The sequence below is a fragment of the Anser brachyrhynchus genome (genome assembly GCF_964034855.1).
Source record: "Anser brachyrhynchus genome assembly, chromosome: Z".
Classification (NCBI taxonomy): Eukaryota; Metazoa; Chordata; class Aves; order Anseriformes; family Anatidae; genus Anser; species Anser brachyrhynchus.
The window spans coordinates 51,201,370-51,224,619 of record NC_137697.1 but is presented as its reverse complement, the minus strand read 5'-3'; the positions used below and the strand labels follow the sequence as shown (position 1 = coordinate 51,224,619).

Genomic DNA, 23,250 nt, shown 5'->3' with positions numbered 1-23,250 from the left:
ATCTACAATGTAATCGTTACCGCTCACGCCTTTGTAATAAGCTTCTTTATAGTCATACCCATCATGATCGGAGGATTCGGCAACTGATTAGTCCCCCTCATAATCGGTGCCCCCGACATAGCATTCCCGCGAATAAACAACATAAGCTTTTGACTCCTCCCCCCATCATTCCTCCTCCTACTAGCCTCATCCACTGTAGAAGCTGGCGCCGGCACAGGCTGAACTGTCTACCCTCCCCTAGCAGGTAACCTTGCCCGCGCCGGAGCTTCAGTAGACCTGGCTATCTTCTCACTCCACTTAGCCGGTATCTCCTCCATCCTTGGGGCCATCAACTTTATCACCACAGCCATCAACATAAAACCCCCCGCACTCTCACAATACCAAACCCCACTATTTGTCTGATCCGTACTAATTACCGCCATCCTACTCCTTCTATCACTCCCCGTACTCGCCGCCGGTATTACAATATTACTAACTGATCGAAACCTAAACACCACATTCTTCGACCCCGCTGGAGGAGGAGACCCAATCCTGTACCAACACCTATTCTGATTCTTCGGACACCCAGAAGTCTATATTCTGATCCTACCGGGGTTCGGAATCATCTCACACGTAGTCACGTACTACTCAGGCAAAAAGGAGCCCTTCGGCTACATGGGAATAGTCTGAGCCATACTATCCATCGGCTTCCTAGGATTCATCGTCTGAGCTCACCACATGTTTACAGTAGGAATAGACGTTGATACCCGAGCCTACTTTACATCAGCCACTATAATCATTGCCATCCCTACCGGAATCAAAGTATTTAGCTGACTAGCCACCCTGCACGGAGGAACAATCAAATGAGACCCCCCAATACTATGAGCTCTAGGATTTATCTTCCTATTTACCATCGGAGGATTAACAGGAATCGTTCTTGCAAACTCTTCCCTAGACATCGCCCTGCACGACACGTACTACGTAGTTGCCCACTTCCACTACGTCCTATCCATAGGCGCCGTCTTTGCCATTCTAGCAGGATTTACTCACTGATTCCCACTACTCACTGGGTTTACCCTACACCAAACATGAGCAAAAGCCCACTTCGGGGTAATATTTACAGGAGTAAACCTAACGTTCTTCCCCCAGCACTTCCTAGGCCTAGCAGGAATACCCCGACGATACTCGGACTATCCCGACGCCTACACACTATGAAACACCATTTCCTCCATCGGCTCCCTAATCTCAATAGTAGCCGTAATCATACTAATATTCATCATCTGAGAAGCCTTTTCGGCCAAACGAAAAGTCCTACAACCAGAACTAACTACCACAAACGTTGAATGAATCCACGGCTGCCCTCCCCCATACCATACTTTCGAGGAACCGGCCTTCGTCCAAGTACAAGAAAGGAAGGAATCGAACCCTCACATGCTGGTTTCAAGCCAACTGCATTCACCGCTCATGCTTCTTTCTTATGAGACGTTAGTAAACCAATTACATAGCCTTGTCAAGACTAAATCACAGGTAAAAATCCTGTACATCTCATGTGGCCAACCACTCCCAACTAGGATTCCAAGACGCCTCATCACCCATCATAGAAGAACTCGTTGAATTCCACGACCACGCCCTAATCGTTGCCCTAGCTATCTGCAGCCTAGTTCTCTACCTTTTAGCCCACATACTAACAGAAAAACTCTCGTCCAATGCTGTAGACGCCCAAGAAGTAGAGCTGATCTGGACAATCCTACCTGCTATCGTCCTGGTACTCCTCGCCCTCCCATCCCTACAAATCCTCTACATAATGGACGAAATCGATGAACCAGACCTCACCCTAAAAGCCATCGGCCACCAATGATACTGAAGCTACGAATACACAGACTTCAAAGACCTATCATTCGACTCCTACATAGTGCCCACCCCAGACTTACCCAACGGCCACTTCCGACTGCTAGAAGTTGACCACCGCGTAGTTATCCCAATAGAATCCCCCATCCGCGTAATCATTACTGCAGGAGACGTACTCCACTCCTGAGCAGTCCCAACGCTCGGAGTTAAAACAGACGCAATCCCAGGCCGACTAAACCAAACTTCATTCATTACCACCCGGCCTGGGATTTTTTACGGACAATGCTCAGAAATTTGCGGGGCTAATCACAGCTACATACCCATTGTAGTAGAATCAACCCCACTCCCACATTTCGAGGCCTGATCGTCCCTTCTATCATCATCCTAATCATTAAGAAGCTATGCAACAGCACTAGCCTTTTAAGCTAGCCAAAGAGGGACTTCCCCCTCCTTAATGATATGCCACAGCTTAACCCCGCACCATGATTTTCAATCATAATTATAACCTGATTAACCCTAGCACTCCTCATCCAACCAAAACTACTAGCCTTCACCACAACCAACCCCCCATCAAATAAGACCTCCCTCACTACCAAACCCACACCATGATCCTGACCATGAACCTAAGCTTCTTTGACCAATTTTCCAGCCCCAATCTATTCGGCATCCCCTTAATCCTACTATCCCTACTCTTCCCAGCCCTACTATTCCCGTCCCCAAACAACCGATGAATCAACAACCGCCTTTCTACTATCCAAACATGACTCCTTCACCTAATCACAAAACAACTAATAGTCCCACTCAACAAAAATGGCCACAAATGAGCCATAATATTTACATCCCTAATAATCATACTTCTTACAATCAACCTTCTAGGCCTCCTTCCATATACATTCACCCCAACCACCCAACTATCTATGAACATAGCCCTAGCCTTCCCACTATGGCTCGCCACACTACTAACAGGCCTACGAAACCAACCATCAGCCTCTTTAGCCCACCTATTACCCGAAGGTACCCCTACACCCCTAATCCCCGCACTAATCCTGATCGAAACAACCAGCCTACTAATCCGCCCCCTAGCCCTCGGAGTCCGCCTTACAGCCAACCTTACAGCAGGACACTTACTCATCCAACTCATCTCTACAGCCTCCATTGCATTAATACCCACCCTTCCCGCAGTATCCATCCTAACAATAATCATCCTACTACTCCTAACCATCCTAGAAGTAGCAGTAGCCATAATCCAGGCCTACGTCTTCGTGCTCCTTCTAAGCCTATACTTACAAGAAAACATCTAATGGCACACCAAGCACACTCATACCACATAGTTGACCCAAGCCCTTGACCAATCTTCGGGGCAGCCGCCGCCCTACTCACAACCTCAGGATTAATCATGCGATTCCACTACAACTCATCCATACTACTAACCCTAGGCCTCATCTCAATACTCCTAGTAATACTCCAATGACGACGAGACATTGTACGAGAAAGCACCTTCCAAGGCCATCACACTCCCACAGTCCAAAAAGGCCTACGATACGGCATAATCCTTTTCATCACATCCGGAGCATTCTTCTTCTTAGGGTTCTTCTGAGCGTTCTTCCACTCGAGCCTGGCCCCAACCCCAGAACTAGGAGGCCAATGACCCCCAACAGGAATTAAACCACTCAACCCGATAGAAGTCCCCCTACTAAACACAGCCATCCTACTAGCCTCAGGCGTTACCGTAACGTGAGCCCATCACAGCATCACAGAAGGAAACCAAAAACACGCCATCCACGCCCTAACCCTAACGATCCTCCTGGGATTCTACTTCACAGCCCTACAAGCAATAGAATACCACGAAGCCCCATTCTCAATCGCCGATAGCGTCTACGGATCTACCTTCTTCGTTGCCACTGGATTCCACGGACTCCACGTAATCATCGGATCCTCCTTCCTGACCGTCTGCCTCTTCCGACTGATCAAGTTCCACTTTACATCAGACCACCACTTCGGATTCGAGGCAGCAGCCTGATACTGACACTTCGTAGACGTCATCTGACTATTCCTCTACATAACCATCTACTGATGAGGATCTTGCTCTTCTAGTATATTAATTACAATTGACTTCCAATCTCTGGAATCTGGTATAAACCCAGAGGAGAGCAATGAACGCACTCATGTTCATATTCGCCCTATCATCAATCCTAAGCGCCGCCCTAACCGCATTAAACTTCTGACTCGCCCAAATAAACCCCGACTCAGAGAAACTCTCACCGTACGAATGTGGATTCGACCCACTTGGATCTGCTCGATTACCATTCTCAGTCCGATTCTTCCTCAGTAGCCATCCTGTTCGTCCTATTCGACCTAGAAATCGCCCTCCTACTCCCCCTGCCATGAGCCGTCCAACTCCAATCCCCCCTAATGACCCTCACCTGAACTGTAGTGATCCTCCTTCTCCTAACACTCGGACTGGCCTACGAGTGAATTCAAGGGGGCCTAGAATGAGCAGAATAACAGAAAGTTAGTCTAACCAAAAAGATAGCTGGTTTCGACCCAGCAGATTACAGCCAACCCTGTAACTTTCTTATGTCGCCCCTACATTTAAGCTTCTACTCAGCCTTCATTTTCAGCGGACTAGGACTAGCCTTCCACCGAACCCACCTAGTATCCGCCCTACTATGCCTTGAAAGCATAATATTATCGATATTCGTAGGCCTATCAATATGATCCATCGAAAACCAAGTCTCCTCATTCACCATGGTACCAATTCTCATGCTAACCTTCTCAGCGTGTGAGGCGGGCACAGGCCTGGCCATCCTAGTAGCCTCCACCCGCACACATGGCTCCGACCATCTACACAACCTAAACCTCCTGCAATGCTAAAAATCATCCTACCCACAATCATACTTCTTCCAACAGCCCTGCTGTCTCCACCAAAATTTCTATGGACTAACACCACCTTATACAGCCTCCTAATCGCTGCCCTAAGCCTACAGTGATTAATCCCAACCTACTACCCCTACAAATTTTTATCCAACTGAACAGGAATTGACCAAATCTCATCCCCCCTCCTAGTACTATCCTGCTGACTACTCCCACTCATAATCATAGCAAGCCAAAACCACCTGCAACAAGAACCCCTACAACGCAAACGAATCTTTATCTCAACCTTAGTCGCAGTCCAGCCATTCATCCTACTAGCCTTTTCCACCACAGAACTAGCACTATTTTACATCTCATTTGAAGCAACCCTCATTCCCACCCTAATCTTAATCACCCGATGGGGGAACCAACCAGAACGCCTAAGCGCTGGCATCTACCTGCTATTCTACACGCCAGTAAGCTCTCTACCCCTGCTAATCACAATCATACACCTATACGTGAAAATTGGCACCCTGCACCTGCCAACCCTACAACTAACCCACCCAACCCTATCCACCTCATGGACAGGAATACTATCAGGTCTAGCACTGCTCGTAGCATTCATAGTAAAAGCCCCACTATACGGCCTACACCTCTGACTGCCAAAAGCCCACGTAGAAGCACCCATCGCAGGCTCAATACTCCTCGCCGCCCTACTACTAAAGCTAGGAGGATACGGAATTATACGAGTCACTCTATTTATGGGCCCACTGTCCAACCTCCTGCACTACCCCTTCCTAACCCTGGCCCTATGAGGCGCCCTAATGACTAGCTCAATCTGCCTACGACAGACAGACCTAAAATCACTAATCGCTTATTCATCCGTTAGCCACATAGGCCTAGTTATCGCCGCAGGAATAATCCAAACCCACTGATCATTCTCAGGGGCAATGATCCTAATAATTTCCCATGGACTAACTTCCTCCATACTATTCTGCCTAGCCAACACAAACTATGAACGTACGCACAGCCGAATTCTACTACTCACACGAGGCCTACAACCTCTCCTACCACTCATAGCTACCTGATGATTGCTGGCCAATCTAACAAACATAGCCTTACCCCCAACAACAAACCTCATAGCAGAGCTAACCATTATAATCACCTTATTCAACTGATCTGCCTTCACGATCATCCTAACAGGAATCGCAACCCTACTAACCGCCTCCTACACCTTATTCATACTACTAATGACCCAACGAGGCTCAATCCCCTCCCACATCACATCTATGCAAAACTCAACCACGCGAGAACACCTGCTCATAACACTCCACATTATCCCAATATTCCTCCTAATCCTCAAACCCGAACTGATCTCCGGAATCCCCTCATGCAAGTATAGTTTAAACCAAACATTAGACTGTGATTCTAAGAATAGAAGTTCAAACCTTCTTACCTGCCGAGGGGAGGGTTTAACCAACAAGAGCTGCTAACTCTTACATCTGAGCCTAAAACCTCAGCCCCCTTACTTTTAAAGGATAACAGCAATCCACTGGTCTTAGGAACCACCCATCTTGGTGCAAATCCAAGTAAAAGTAGTGAACCCCACACTATTAATCAACTCCCTCACACTACTCACGCTGACAATCCTCCTAACCCCAATCATCCTGCCATTTCTATTTAAAAACTTTAAAAACACCCCACAAGCCACCACCCGCGCTGTTAAAACCGCATTCCTAATTAGCCTAGCCCCTACAACCGCATTCATCTACTCGGGAGTAGAATCTGTCACCTGCCACTGGGAGTGAAAATTCATTATAAACTTTAAAATCCCCCTGAGCCTAAAAATAGACCAATACTCAATAACATTTCTTCCAATCGCCCTATTTGTAACATGATCAATCCTACAATTCGCCATATGATACATGGCCTCAGAGCCATACGTAACAAAATTTTTCACCTACCTACTGACATTCCTAGTCGCCATACTCCTCCTAACAACCGCAAACAACATATTCCTCCTATTCGTAGGCTGGGAAGGAGTAGGAATCATGTCCTTCCTTCTCATCGGCTGATGACAAGGCCGAGCAGATGCCAACACCGCCGCCCTACAAGCCGTAATCTACAACCGAATCGGAGACATCGGACTGATCCTGAGCATAGCATGACTAGCTTCAACATTCAACACCTGAGAGATCCAACAAGCCGTACACCCCCACCAAACCCCAATCCTCCCCCTCATAGGATTAATCCTCGCAGCCGCAGGAAAATCCGCCCAATTTGGACTCCACCCATGACTGCCCGCAGCAATAGAAGGCCCCACCCCAGTATCAGCCCTACTGCACTCCAGTACCATAGTAGTAGCCGGAATCTTCCTGCTCATCCGCATGCACCCCCTGCTAGCCACCAACCACACAGCCCTAACTGCCTGCCTATGCCTAGGTGCTCTATCAACCCTATTCGCTGCCACATGCGCCCTAACCCAAAATGACATCAAAAAAATCATTGCTTTCTCAACATCCAGCCAACTAGGACTAATAATAGTCACTATCGGACTAAACCTCCCACAACTAGCCTTCCTACACATCTCAACCCATGCCTTCTTTAAAGCCATACTATTCCTATGCTCAGGGTCTATCATCCACAACCTAAACGGAGAACAAGATATCCGAAAGATAGGAGGCCTACAGAAAATACTCCCAGTCACTACTTCCTGCCTAACCATCGGAAACCTGGCGCTGATAGGAACCCCATTCCTAGCCGGATTCTACTCAAAAGACCTCATCATCGAAAGCTTAAACACATCATACCTAAATACTTGAGCCCTACTCCTAACCCTTATAGCCACAGCATTCACCGCAACCTACAGCATCCGCATAACCATCCTAGTCCAAGCTGGACAAACCCGAATCCCCCCAATAGTATCAATAAACGAAAACAACCCACTAATCACCGCCCCCCTAACCCGACTCGCCCTAGGCAGCATTACAGCAGGATTAATCATTACCTCTTTCATCACACCAACCAAAACCCCCCCAATAACCATACCCCTTATCACCAAAACCACTGCCATCCTCATAACAATCCTAGGAATCATCCTAGCCCTAGAACTATCGAACATAACACACACCCTCACTCACCCCAAACCAACCCCCCTCATAAACTTCTCCTCTGCATTAGGGTACTTCAACCCCCTAGTACACCGATTCTTCTCCAAAAACCTACTAGAAAAGGGACAAAACATTGCCCTACACTTGATCGACCTCTCCTGACTCAAAAAAATAGGGCCAGAGGGCCTTGCTGAACTACAAGTAGCCGCAAGCAAAGCCGCAACCTCAATACACACAGGGCTAATTAAGGCCTACCTAGGATCCTTCGCCCTCTCCATCCTGGTAATAATCCTAATAACACACAGACTCACTAATGGCCCCTAACATCCGCAAATCCCATCCCCTACTAAAAATAATCAACAACTCCCTAATCGACCTACCCGCCCCCTCCAACATCTCTGCCTGATGAAACTTCGGCTCCCTTCTAGCCATCTGCTTAGCCACACAAATCCTAACAGGCCTGCTACTAGCCATACACTACACCGCAGACACTTCACTCGCCTTCTCCTCAGTAGCTCACACATGCCGAGACGTCCAGTACGGATGGCTCATCCGCAACCTCCACGCCAACGGTGCTTCGCTCTTCTTTATCTGCATCTACTTACACATCGGACGAGGCCTCTACTACGGCTCCTACCTATACAAAGAAACCTGAAACACAGGAGTAATCCTCCTACTCACCCTAATAGCAACTGCCTTCGTAGGGTATGTCCTCCCATGAGGACAAATGTCATTCTGAGGGGCCACCGTAATCACCAACCTATTCTCAGCCATCCCGTACATTGGGCAAACTCTAGTAGAATGAGCCTGAGGAGGATTCTCAGTAGACAATCCAACCTTAACCCGATTCTTCGCCATCCACTTCCTACTGCCCTTCCTAATTGCAGGAATCACCCTAGTCCACCTAACCTTCCTACACGAATCAGGCTCAAATAACCCACTAGGAATCGTATCAGACTGCGACAAAATCCCATTCCACCCATACTTCTCCATTAAAGACAGCTTAGGGCTTACCCTAATAATCACCCCTCTAATAGCACTAGCCCTATTTTCACCGAACCTCCTGGTTCTTGGAATCCTAGTTGGGAGTGGTTGGCCACATGAGATGTACAGGATTTTTACCTGTGATTTAGTCTTGACAAGGCTATGTAATTGGTTTACTAACGTCTCATAAGAAAGAAGCATGAGCGGTTAATGCAGTTGGCTTGAAACCCATCTCCAGTGGTGCCAGTGCACTCTCTGAACTCACTGCAGTGCATCCCCAGTGGTGCCAGTGCACTCTCCGCACTCACTGCACTGCATCCCCAGTGGTGCCAGTGCGCTCTCTGGAGTCACAGCACTGCATCCCCAGTGGTGCCAGTGCACTCTCTGGACTCACTGCACTGCATCCCCAGTGGTGCCAGTGCAATCTCTGGACTCACTGCAGAGCATCCCCAGTGGTGCCAGTGCACTCTGTGGACTCACTGTAGTGCATCCCCAGTGGTGCCAGTGCTCTCTCTGGACTCACTGTACTGCATCCCCAGTGGTGCCAGTGCACTCTCTGGACTCACTGCAGTGCATTCCCAGTGGTGCCAGTGCACTCTCTGGACTCACTGCACTGCATCCCCAGTGGTGCCAGTGCACTCTCTGGACTCACTGCAGTGCATCCCCAGTGGTGCCAGTGCACTCTCTGGACTCACTGCACTGCATCCCCAGTGGTGCCAGTGCACTCACTGGACACACTGTACTGCATCACATGTGGTGCCAGTGCACTCTCTGCACTCACTGCACAGCATCCCCAGTGGTGCCAGTGCACTCTCTGGACTCACTGCACTGCATCCCCAGTGGTGCCAGTGCAATCTCTGGACTCACTGTAGTGCATCCCCAGTGGTGCCAGTGCACTCTCTGGACTCACTGCACTGCATCCCCAGTGGTGCCAGTGCACTCTCTGGACTCACTGTACTGCATCCCCAGTGGTGCCAGTGCACTCTCTGGACTCACTGCAGTGCATCCCCAGCGGTGCCAGTGCACTCTCTGGACTCACTGCACTGCATCCCCAGTGGTGCCAGTGCACTCTCTGGACTCACTGCACTGCATCCCCAGTGGTGACAGCGCACTCTCTGCACTCACTGCACTGCATTAACAGTGGTGCCAGTGAAGTCTCTGGACTCACTGCACTGCATCCCCAGTGGTGCCAGTGCAATCTCTGGACTCACTGCACTGCATCCCCAGTGGTGCCAGTGCACTCTCTGGACTCACTGTACTGCATCCCCAGTGGTGCCAGTGCACTCTGTGGACTCACTGCACTGCATCCCCAGTGGTGCCAGTGCAATCTCTGGACTCACTACAGTACATCCCCAGTGGTGCCAGTGCACTCTCTGGACTCACTGCACTGCATCCCCAGTGGTGCCAGTGCACTCTCTGGACTCACTGCAGTGCATCCCCAGTGGTGCCAGTGCACTCTCTGGACTCACTGAAGTGCATCCCCAGTGGTGCCAGTGCACTCTCTGGACTCACTGCACTGCATCCCCAGTGGTGCCAGTGAAGTCTTTGGACTCACTGCACTGCATCCCCAGTGGTGCCAGTGCACTCTCTGGACTCACTGCACTGCATCCCCAGTGGTGCCAGTGCACTCTCTGGACTCACTGTACTGCATCCCCAGTGGTGCCAGTGCACTCTCTGGACTCACTGTACTGCATACCCAGTGGTGACAGTGCACTCTCTGGACTCACTGCAGTGCATCCCCAGTGGTGCCAGTGCACTCTCTTGACTCATTGCAGTGCATCCCCAGTGGTGCCAGTGAACTCTCTGGAGTCACAGCACTGCATCCCCAGTGGTGCCAGTGCACTCTCTGGACTCACTGCACTGCATCCCCAGTGGTGCCAGTGCACTCTCTGGACTCACTGCAGGGCATCCCCAGTGGTGCCAGTGCACTCTCTGGACTCACTGTACTGCACCCCCAGTGGTGCCAGTGCACTCACTGGACTGACTGCACTGCATCCCCAGTGGTGCCAGTGCACTCACTGGACTCACTGGACACATCCCCAGTGGTGCCAGTGCACTCTCTGGACTCACTGCACTGCATCCCCAGTGGTGCCAGTGCACTCTCTGGACTCACTGCACTGCATCCCCAGTGGTGCCAGTGCACTCTCTGGACTCACTGTACTGCATCCCCAGTGGTGCCAGTGCACTCTCTGGACTCACTGTACTGCATCCCCAGTGGTGCCAGTGTACTCACTGGACTGACTGCACGGCATCCCCAGTGGTGCCAGTGCGCTCTCCGGAGTCACAGCACTGCATCCCCAGTGGTGCCAGTGCACTCACTGGACACACTGTACTGCATCACAGGTGGTGCCAGTGCACTCTCTGCACTCACTGCACAGCATCCCCAGTGGTGCCAGTGCATTCACTGGACTCACTGGACTGCAACTCCAGTGCTGCCAGTGCACTCTCTGGACTCACTGCACTGCATCCCCAGTGGTGCCAGTGTACTAACAGGATTCACTGCACTGCATCCCCAGTGGTGCCAGTGCACTCTCTGGACTCACTGCACTGCATCCCCAGTGGTGCCAGTGCACGCTCTGGACTCACTGCAGGACATCCCCAGTGGTGCCAGTGCACTCTGTGGACTCACTGCACTGCATCCCCAGTGGTGCCAGTGCACTCTCTGCACTCACTTCACTGCATCCCCAGTGGTGCCAGTGCACTCTCTGGACTCACGGCACTGCATCCCCAGTGGTGCCAGTGAAGTCTTTGGACTCACTGCACTGCATCCCCAGTGGTGCCAGTGCACTCTCTGGAGTCACTGAAGTGCATCCCCGGTGGTGCCAGTGCACTCTCTGGACTCACTGCACTGCATCCCCAGTGGTGCCAGTGCACTCTCTGGACTCATTGTACTGCATCCCCACTGGTCCAGTGCACTCTGTGGACTCACTGCAGTGCATCCCCAGTGCTGCCAGTGCACTCTCTGGACTCACTGCAGTGCATCCCCAGTGGTGCCAGTGCACTCTCTGGACTCACTTCTCTGCATTCCCAGTGGTGCCAGTGCACTATCTGGACTCACTGCACTGCATCCCCAGTGGTGCCAGTGTACTCTCTGGACTCACGGTACTGCATCACCAGTGGTGCCAGTGCACTCTCTGGACTCACTGCACTGCATCCCCAGTGGTGCCAGTGCACTCTCTGGACTCACTGTACTGCATCACCAGTGGTGCCAGTGCACTCTCTGGACTCACTGCACTGCATCACATGTGGTGCCAGTGCACTCTCTGGACTCACTGCACTGCATCCCCAGTGGTGCCAGTGCACTCTCTGGACTCACTGCACTGCATCCCCAGATGTGCCAGTGCACTCTCTGGACTCACTTCTCTGCATTCCCAGTGGTGCCAGTGAAGTCTCTGGACTCACTGCACTGCATCCCCAGTGGTGCCAGTGCACTCTCTGGACTCACTGCAGTGCATCCCCAGTGGTGCCAGTGCACTCTCTGGACTCACAGCACTGCATCCCCAGTGGTGCCAGTGCACTCTCTGGACTCACTGCAGTGCATCCCCAGTGGTGCCAGTGCACTCTCTGGACTAACTGCACTGCATCCCCAGTGGTGCAAGTGCACTCTCTCGAGTCACTGCACTACATCCCCAGTGGTGCCAGTGCACTCACTGGACTCACTGAAGTGCATCCCCAGTGGTGCCAGTGCACTCTCTGGACTCACTGAAGTGCATCCCCAGTGGTGCCAGTGCACTCTCTGGACTCACTGCACTGCATCACCAGTGGTGCCGGTGTACACTCTGGACTCACTGCACTGCATCCCCAGTGGTGCCAGTGCACTCTCTCGAGTCACTGCACTACATCCCCAGTGGTGCCAGTGCACTCACTGTACTGCATCATCGTTGGTGCCAGTGCACTCTCTGGACTTACTGCACTGCATCCCCAGTGGTGCCAGTGCACTCTCTGGACTCACTGCACTGCATCCCCAGTGGTGCCAGTGCACTCACTGGACTTACAGTACTGCATCACCAGTGCTGCCAGTGCACTCTCTGGACTCACTGCAGTGCATCCCCAGTGGTTCCAGTGCATTCACTGGACTCACTGTACTGCATCTCCACTGGTGCCAGTGCACTCTCTGGACTCACTGCAGTGCATCCCCAGTGGTGCCAGTGAGCTCTCTGGACTCACTGCACTGCATCCCCAGTGGTGCCAGTGTACTAACAGGATTTACTGCACTGCATCCCCAGTGGTGCCAGTGCACTCTCTGGACTCAGTGCACTGCATCCCCAGTGGTGCCAGTGCACTCTCTGGACTCACTGCAGTGCATCCCCAGTGCTGCCAGTGCACTCTCTGGACTCACTGCACTGAAGCCCCTGTGTTGCCAGTGCACTCTCTGGACTCACTGCACTGTATCCCCAGTGGTGCCAGTGCAATCTCTGGACTCACTGTAGTGCATCCCCTGTGGTGACAGTGCACTCTCTGGACTCACTGCAGTGCATCCCCAGTGGTGCCAGTGCACTCTCTGGACTCACTGTACTGCATCGCCAGTGGTGCCTATGCACTCTCTGGACTCACTGCACTGCATCCCCAGTGGTGCCAGTGCACTCTCTGGACTCACTGCACTGCATCCCCAGTGGTGCCAGTGCACTCTCTGGACTCAGTGCACTGCATCACAGGTGGTGCCAGTGCACTCTCTGGACTCACTGCACTGCATCACCAGTGGTGCCAGTGCACTCTCTGGACTCACTTCTCTGCATTCCCAGTGGTGCCAGTGAAGTCTCTGGACTCACTGCACTGCATCCCCAGTGGTGCCAGTGCACTCTCTGGAGTCACTGCAGTGCATCCCCAGTGGTGCCAGTGCACTCTCTGGACTCACAGCACTGCATCCCCAGTGGTGCCAGTGCACTCTCTGGACTCACTGCAGTGCATCACCAGTGGTGCCAGTGCACTCTCTGGACTCACTGCACTGCATCCCCAGTGGTGCCAGTGCACTCTCTGGACTCATTGTACTGCATCCCCACTGGTCCAGTGCACTCTGTGGACTCACTGTACTGCATCCCCACTGGTGCCAGTGCACTCTCTGGACTCACTGCAGTGCATCCCCAGTGCTGCCAGTGCACTCTCTGGACTCACTGCACTGAAGCCCCTGTGTTGCCAGTGCACTCTCTGGACTCACTGCACTGTATCCCTAGTGGTGACAGTGCAATCTCTGGACTCACTGTAGTGCATCCCCTGTGGTGACAGTGCACTCTCTGGACTCACTGCACTGAAGCCCCAGTGGTGCCAGTGCACTCTCTGGACTCACTGCACTGCATCCCCAGTGGTGCCAGTGCACTCTCTGGACTCACTGCACTGCATCCCCAGTGGTGCCAGTGCACTCTCTGGACTCACTGCACTGAAGCCCCAGTGGTGCCAGTGCACTCTCTGGACTCACTGCACTGCATCCCCAGTGGTGCCAGTGCACTCTCTGGACTCACTGCACTGCATCCCCAGTGGTGCCAGTGCAATCTCTGGACTCACTGTAGTGCATCCCCAGTGGTGCCAGTGCACTCTCTGGACTCACTGTACTGCACACCAGTGGTGCCAGTGCAATCTCTGGACTCACTGCAGTGCATCACCAGTGGTGCCAGTGCACTCTCTGGTCTCACTGTACTGCATCCCCAGTGGTGCCAGTGCACTCTCTGGACTCACTGCAGTGCATCGCCAGTGGTGCCAGTGAACTCTCTGGACTCACTGCACTGCATCCCCAGTGGTGCCAGTGCACTCTCTGGACTCACTGCACTGCATCCCCAGTAGTGCCAGTGCACTCTCTGGACTCACTGCAGTGCATCCCCAGTGGTGCCAGTGCACTCTCTGGACTCACTGCAGTGCATCCCCTGTGGTGCCAGTGCACTCTCGGGACTCACTGCACTGCATCCACAGTGGTGCCAGTGCACTCTCTGGACTCACTGCACTGCATACCCAGTGGTGCCGGTGTACTCTCTGGACTCACTGCACTGCATCCCCAGTGGTGCCAGTGCACTCTCTCGAGTCACTGCACTACATCCCCAGTGGTGCCAGTGCACTCACTGTACTGCATCATCGTTGGTGCCAGTGCACTCTCTGGACTTACTGCACTGCATCCCCAGTGGTGCCAGTGCACTCTCTGGACTCACTGCACTGCAGGCCCAGTGGAGCCAGTGCACTCACTGGACTTACAGTACTGCATCACCAGTGCTGCCAGTGCACTCTCTGGACTCACTGCACTGCATCCCCAGTGGTTCCAGTGCATTCACTGGACTCACTGTACTGCATCTCCACTGGTGCCAGTGCACTCTCTGGACTCACTGCAGTGCATCCCCAGTGGTGCCAGTGAGCTCTCTGGACTCACTGCACTGCATCACCAGTGGTGCCAGTGCACTCTCTGGACTCACTTCTCTGCATTCCCAGTGGTGCCAGTGCACTCTCTGGACTCACTGCACTGCATCCCCAGTGGTGCCAGTGTACTCTCTGGACTCACGGTACTGCATCACCAGTGGTGCCAGTGCACTCTCTGGACTCACTGCACTGCATCCCCAGTGGTGCCAGTGCACTCTCTGGACTCATTGTACTGCATCCCCACTGGTCCAGTGCACTCTGTGGACTCACTGTACTGCATCCCCACTGGTGCCAGTGCACTCTCTGGACTCACTGCAGTGCATCCCCAGTGCTGCCAGTGCACTCTCTGGACTCACTGCACTGCATCCCCAGTGGTGCCAGTGCACTCTCTGGACTCACTTCTCTGCATTCCCAGTGGTGCCAGTGCACTCTCTGGACTCACTGCACTGCATCCCCAGTGGTGCCAGTGTACTCTCTGGACTCACGGTACTGCATCACCAGTGGTGCCAGTGCACTCTCTGGACTCACTGCACTGCATCCCCAGTGGTGCCAGTGCACTCTCTGGACTCACTGTACTGCATCACCAGTGGTGCCAGTGCACTCTCTGGACTCACTGCACTGCATCACATGTGGTGCCAGTGCACTCTCTGGACTCACTGCACTGCATCCCCAGTGGTGCCAGTGCACTCTCTGGACTCACTGCACTGCATCCCCAGATGTGCCAGTGCACTCTCTGGACTCACTTCTCTGCATTCCCAGTGGTGCCAGTGAAGTCTCTGGACTCACTGCACTGCATCCCCAGTGGTGCCAGTGCACTCTCTGGACTCACTGCAGTGCATCCCCAGTGGTGCCAGTGCACTCTCTGGACTCACAGCACTGCATCCCCAGTGGTGCCAGTGCACTCTCTGGACTCACTGCACTGCATCACCAGTGGTGCCAGTGCACTCTCTGGACTAACTGCACTGCATCCCCAGTGGTGACAGTGCACTCTCTCGAGTCACTGCACTACATCCCCAGTGGTGCCAGTGCACTCACTGGACTCACTGAAGTGCATCCCCAGTGGTGCCAGTGCACTCTCTGGACTCACTGAAGTGCATCCCCAGTGGTGCCAGTGCACTCTCTGGACTCACTGCACTGCATCACCAGTGGTGCCGGTGTACTCTCTGGACTCACTGCACTGCATCCCCAGTGGTGCCAGTGCACTCTCTCGAGTCACTGCACTACATCCCCAGTGGTGCCAGTGCACTCACTGTACTGCATCATCGTTGGTGCCAGTGCACTCTCTGGACTTACTGCACTGCATCCCCAGTGGTGCCAGTGCACTCTCTGGACTCACTGCACTGCATCCCCAGTGGTGCCAGTGCACTCACTGGACTTACAGTACTGCATCACCAGTGCTGCCAGTGCACTCTCTGGACTCACTGCAGTGCATCCCCAGTGGTTCCAGTGCATTCACTGGACTCACTGTACTGCATCTCCACTGGTGCCAGTGCACTCTCTGGACTCACTGCAGTGCATCCCCAGTGGTGCCAGTGAGCTCTCTGGACTCACTGCACTGCATCCCCAGTGGTGCCAGTGTACTAACAGGATTTACTGCACTGCATCCCCAGTGGTGCCAGTGCACTCTCTGGACTCAGTGCACTGCATCCCCAGTGGTGCCAGTGCACTCTCTGGACTCACTGCAGGGCATCCCCAGTGGTGCCAGTGCACTCTCTGGACTCACTGCACTGAAGCCCCTGTGTTGCCAGTGCACTCTCTGGACTCACTGCACTGTATCCCCAGTGGTGCCAGTGCAATCTCTGGACTCACTGTAGTGCATCCCCTGTGGTGACAGTGCACTCTCTGGACTCACTGCAGTGCATCCCCAGTGGTGCCAGTGCACTCTCTGGACTCACTGTACTGCATCGCCAGTGGTGCCAGTGCACTCTCTGGACTCACTGCACTGCATCCCCAGTGGTGCCAGTGCACTCTCTGGACTCACTGCACTGCAGCCACAGTGGTGCCAGTGCACTCTCTGGACTCACGGCACTGCATCCCCAGTGGTGCCAGTGAAGTCTTTGGACTCACTGCACTGCATCCCCAGTGGTGCCAGTGCACTCTCTGGAGTCACTGAAGTGCATCCCCGGTGGTGCCAGTGCACTCTCTGGACTCACTGCACTGCATCCCCAGTGGTGCCAGTGCACTCTCTGGACTCATTGTACTGCATCCCCACTGGTCCAGTGCACTCTGTGGACTCACTGCAGTGCATCCCCAGTGCTGCCAGTGCACTCTCTGGACTCACTGCAGTGCATCCCCAGTGGTGCCAGTGCACTCTCTGGACTCACTTCTCTGCATTCCCAGTGGTGCCAGTGCACTATCTGGACTCACTGCACTGCATCCCCAGTGGTGCCAGTGTACTCTCTGGACTCACGGTACTGCATCACCAGTGGTGCCAGTGCACTCTCTGGACTCACTGCACTGCATCCCCAGTGGTGCCAGTGCACTCTCTGGACTCACTGTACTGCATCACCAGTGGTGCCAGTGCACTCTCTGGACTCACTGCACTGCATCACATGTGGTGCCAGTGCACTCTCTGGACTCACTGCACTGCATCCCCAGTGGTGCCAGTGCACTCTCTGGACTCACTGCACTGCATCCCCAGATGTGCCAGTGCACTCTCTGGACTCACTTCTCTGCATTCCCAGTGGTGCCAGTGAAGTCTCTGGACTCACTGCACTGCATCCCCAGTGGTGCCAGTGCACTCTCTGGACTCACTGCAGTGCATCCCCAGTGGTGCCAGTGCACTCTCTGGACTCACAGCACTGCATCCCCAGTGGTGCCAGTGCACTCTCTGGACTCACTGCAGTGCATCCCCAGTGGTGCCAGTGCACTCTCTGGACTAACTGCACTGCATCCCCAGTGGTGCAAGTGCACTCTCTCGAGTCACTGCACTACATCCCCAGTGGTGCCAGTGCACTCACTGGACTCACTGAAGTGCATCCCCAGTGGTGCCAGTGCACTCTCTGGACTCACTGAAGTGCATCCCCAGTGGTGCCAGTGCACTCTCTGGACTCACTGCACTGCATCACCAGTGGTGCCGGTGTACACTCTGGACTCACTGCACTGCATCCCCAGTGGTGCCAGTGCACTCTCTCGAGTCACTGCACTACATCCCCAGTGGTGCCAGTGCACTCACTGTACTGCATCATCGTTGGTGCCAGTGCACTCTCTGGACTTACTGCACTGCATCCCCAGTGGTGCCAGTGCACTCTCTGGACTCACTGCACTGCATCCCCAGTGGTGCCAGTGCACTCACTGGACTTACAGTACTGCATCACCAGTGCTGCCAGTGCACTCTCTGGACTCACTGCAGTGCATCCCCAGTGGTTCCAGTGCATTCACTGGACTCACTGTACTGCATCTCCACTGGTGCCAGTGCACTCTCTGGACTCACTGCAGTGCATCCCCAGTGGTGCCAGTGAGCTCTCTGGACTCACTGCACTGCATCCCCAGTGGTGCCAGTGTACTAACAGGATTTACTGCACTGCATCCCCAGTGGTGCCAGTGCACTCTCTGGACTCAGTGCACTGCATCCCCAGTGGTGCCAGTGCACTCTCTGGACTCACTGCAGTGCATCCCCAGTGCTGCCAGTGCACTCTCTGGACTCACTGCACTGAAGCCCCTGTGTTGCCAGTGCACTCTCTGGACTCACTGCACTGTATCCCCAGTGGTGCCAGTGCAATCTCTGGACTCACTGTAGTGCATCCCCTGTGGTGACAGTGCACTCTCTGGACTCACTGCAGTGCATCCCCAGTGGTGCCAGTGCACTCTCTGGACTCACTGTACTGCATCGCCAGTGGTGCCTATGCACTCTCTGGACTCACTGCACTGCATCCCCAGTGGTGCCAGTGCACTCTCTGGACTCACTGCACTGCATCCCCAGTGGTGCCAGTGCACTCTCTGGACTCAGTGCACTGCATCACAGGTGGTGCCAGTGCACTCTCTGGACTCACTGCACTGCATCACCAGTGGTGCCAGTGCACTCTCTGGACTCACTTCTCTGCATTCCCAGTGGTGCCAGTGAAGTCTCTGGACTCACTGCACTGCATCCCCAGTGGTGCCAGTGCACTCTCTGGAGTCACTGCAGTGCATCCCCAGTGGTGCCAGTGCACTCTCTGGACTCACAGCACTGCATCCCCAGTGGTGCCAGTGCACTCTCTGGACTCACTGCAGTGCATCACCAGTGGTGCCAGTGCACTCTCTGGACTCACTGCACTGCATCCCCAGTGGTGCCAGTGCACTCTCTGGACTCATTGTACTGCATCCCCACTGGTCCAGTGCACTCTGTGGACTCACTGTACTGCATCCCCACTGGTGCCAGTGCACTCTCTGGACTCACTGCAGTGCATCCCCAGTGCTGCCAGTGCACTCTCTGGACTCACTGCACTGAAGCCCCTGTGTTGCCAGTGCACTCTCTGGACTCACTGCACTGTATCCCTAGTGGTGACAGTGCAATCTCTGGACTCACTGTAGTGCATCCCCTGTGGTGACAGTGCACTCTCTGGACTCACTGCACTGAAGCCCCAGTGGTGCCAGTGCACTCTCTGGACTCACTGCACTGCATCCCCAGTGGTGCCAGTGCACTCTCTGGACTCACTGCACTGCATCCCCAGTGGTGCCAGTGCACTCTCTGGACTCACTGCACTGAAGCCCCAGTGGTGCCAGTGCACTCTCTGGACTCACTGCACTGCATCCCCAGTGGTGCCAGTGCACTCTCTGGACTCACTGCACTGCATCCCCAGTGGTGCCAGTGCAATCTCTGGACTCACTGTAGTGCATCCCCAGTGGTGCCAGTGCACTCTCTGGACTCACTGTACTGCACACCAGTGGTGCCAGTGCAATCTCTGGACTCACTGCAGTGCATCACCAGTGGTGCCAGTGCACTCTCTGGTCTCACTGTACTGCATCCCCAGTGGTGCCAGTGCACTCTCTGGACTCACTGCAGTGCATCGCCAGTGGTGCCAGTGAACTCTCTGGACTCACTGCACTGCATCCCCAGTGGTGCCAGTGCACTCTCTGGACTCACTGCACTGCATCCCCAGTAGTGCCAGTGCACTCTCTGGACTCACTGCAGTGCATCCCCAGTGGTGCCAGTGCACTCTCTGGACTCACTGCAGTGCATCCCCTGTGGTGCCAGTGCACTCTCGGGACTCACTGCACTGCATCCACAGTGGTGCCAGTGCACTCTCTGGACTCACTGCACTGCATACCCAGTGGTGCCGGTGTACTCTCTGGACTCACTGCACTGCATCCCCAGTGGTGCCAGTGCACTCTCTCGAGTCACTGCACTACATCCCCAGTGGTGCCAGTGCACTCACTGTACTGCATCATCGTTGGTGCCAGTGCACTCTCTGGACTTACTGCACTGCATCCCCAGTGGTGCCAGTGCACTCTCTGGACTCACTGCACTGCAGGCCCAGTGGAGCCAGTGCACTCACTGGACTTACAGTACTGCATCACCAGTGCTGCCAGTGCACTCTCTGGACTCACTGCACTGCATCCCCAGTGGTTCCAGTGCATTCACTGGACTCACTGTACTGCATCTCCACTGGTGCCAGTGCACTCTCTGGACTCACTGCAGTGCATCCCCAGTGGTGCCAGTGAGCTCTCTGGACTCACTGCACTGCATCACCAGTGGTGCCAGTGCACTCTCTGGACTCACTTCTCTGCATTCCCAGTGGTGCCAGTGCACTCTCTGGACTCACTGCACTGCATCCCCAGTGGTGCCAGTGTACTCTCTGGACTCACGGTACTGCATCACCAGTGGTGCCAGTGCACTCTCTGGACTCACTGCACTGCATCCCCAGTGGTGCCAGTGCACTCTCTGGACTCATTGTACTGCATCCCCACTGGTCCAGTGCACTCTGTGGACTCACTGTACTGCATCCCCACTGGTGCCAGTGCACTCTCTGGACTCACTGCAGTGCATCCCCAGTGCTGCCAGTGCACTCTCTGGACTCACTGCACTGCATCCCCAGTGGTGCCAGTGCACTCTCTGGACTCACTTCTCTGCATTCCCAGTGGTGCCAGTGCACTCTCTGGACTCACTGCACTGCATCCCCAGTGGTGCCAGTGTACTCTCTGGACTCACGGTACTGCATCACCAGTGGTGCCAGTGCACTCTCTGGACTCACTGCACTGCATCCCCAGTGGTGCCAGTGCACTCTCTGGACTCACTGTACTGCATCACCAGTGGTGCCAGTGCACTCTCTGGACTCACTGCACTGCATCACATGTGGTGCCAGTGCACTCTCTGGACTCACTGCACTGCATCCCCAGTGGTGCCAGTGCACTCTCTGGACTCACTGCACTGCATCCCCAGATGTGCCAGTGCACTCTCTGGACTCACTTCTCTGCATTCCCAGTGGTGCCAGTGAAGTCTCTGGACTCACTGCACTGCATCCCCAGTGGTGCCAGTGCACTCTCTGGACTCACTGCAGTGCATCCCCAGTGGTGCCAGTGCACTCTCTGGACTCACAGCACTGCATCCCCAGTGGTGCCAGTGCACTCTCTGGACTCACTGCACTGCATCACCAGTGGTGCCAGTGCACTCTCTGGACTAACTGCACTGCATCCCCAGTGGTGACAGTGCACTCTCTCGAGTCACTGCACTACATCCCCAGTGGTGCCAGTGCACTCACTGGACTCACTGAAGTGCATCCCCAGTGGTGCCAGTGCACTCTCTGGACTCACTGAAGTGCATCCCCAGTGGTGCCAGTGCACTCTCTGGACTCACTGCACTGCATCACCAGTGGTGCCGGTGTACTCTCTGGACTCACTGCACTGCATCCCCAGTGGTGCCAGTGCACTCTCTCGAGTCACTGCACTACATCCCCAGTGGTGCCAGTGCACTCACTGTACTGCATCATCGTTGGTGCCAGTGCACTCTCTGGACTTACTGCACTGCATCCCCAGTGGTGCCAGTGCACTCTCTGGACTCACTGCACTGCATCCCCAGTGGTGCCAGTGCACTCACTGGACTTACAGTACTGCATCACCAGTGCTGCCAGTGCACTCTCTGGACTCACTGCAGTGCATCCCCAGTGGTTCCAGTGCATTCACTGGACTCACTGTACTGCATCTCCACTGGTGCCAGTGCACTCTCTGGACTCACTGCAGTGCATCCCCAGTGGTGCCAGTGAGCTCTCTGGACTCACTGCACTGCATCCCCAGTGGTGCCAGTGTACTAACAGGATTTACTGCACTGCATCCCCAGTGGTGCCAGTGCACTCTCTGGACTCAGTGCACTGCATCCCCAGTGGTGCCAGTGCACTCTCTGGACTCACTGCAGGGCATCCCCAGTGGTGCCAGTGCACTCTCTGGACTCACTGCACTGAAGCCCCTGTGTTGCCAGTGCACTCTCTGGACTCACTGCACTGTATCCCCAGTGGTGCCAGTGCAATCTCTGGACTCACTGTAGTGCATCCCCTGTGGTGACAGTGCACTCTCTGGACTCACTGCAGTGCATCCCCAGTGGTGCCAGTGCACTCTCTGGACTCACTGTACTGCATCGCCAGTGGTGCCAGTGCACTCTCTGGACTCACTGCACTGCATCCCCAGTGGTGCCAGTGCACTCTCTGGACTCACTGCACTGCAGCCACAGTGGTGCCAGTGCACTCTCTGGACTCACTGCACTGCATCACAGGTGGTGCCAGTGCACTCTCTGGACTCACTGCACTGCATCACCAGTGGTGCCAGTGCACTCTCTGGACACACTTCTCTGCATTCCCAGTGGATCCAGTGAAGTCTCTGGACTCACTGCACTGCATCCCCAGTGGTGCCAGTGCACTCTCTGGAGTCACTGCAGTGCATCCCCATTGGTGCCAATGCACTCTCTGGACTCACTGCACCGCATCCCCAGTGGTGCCAGTGCACTCTCTGGACTCACTGTACTGCATCACCAGTGGTGCCAGTGCACTCTCTGGACTCACTGCACTGCATCCCCAGTGGTGCCAGTGCACTCTCTGGACTCACTGCACTGCATCCCCAGTGGTGCCAGTGCACTCTCTGGACTTACTGCACTGCATCACATGTGGTGCCAGTGCACTCTCTGGACTCACTGCACTGCATCCCCAGTGGTGCCAGTGCACTCTCTGGACTC

General features: G+C 54.2%; 2 long non-coding RNA genes across 3 annotated transcripts in view; one reads left to right on the top strand and one right to left on the bottom strand.

Moving 5' to 3' along the window:
- LOC308185590 overlaps positions 1-8,775 on the bottom strand; it is a 308,961-nt gene extending 300,186 nt beyond the window's left edge. The window contains exon 1 of the long non-coding RNA XR_013943489.1: positions 8,538-8,775. This is a non-coding gene — a long non-coding RNA (uncharacterized lncRNA). The remainder of the gene's footprint in view (positions 1-8,537) is intronic.
- The window catches only part of LOC308185589, a 656,808-nt gene that overhangs the window by 220,672 nt on the left and 412,886 nt on the right, over positions 1-23,250 (top strand). The window lies entirely within an intron of this gene.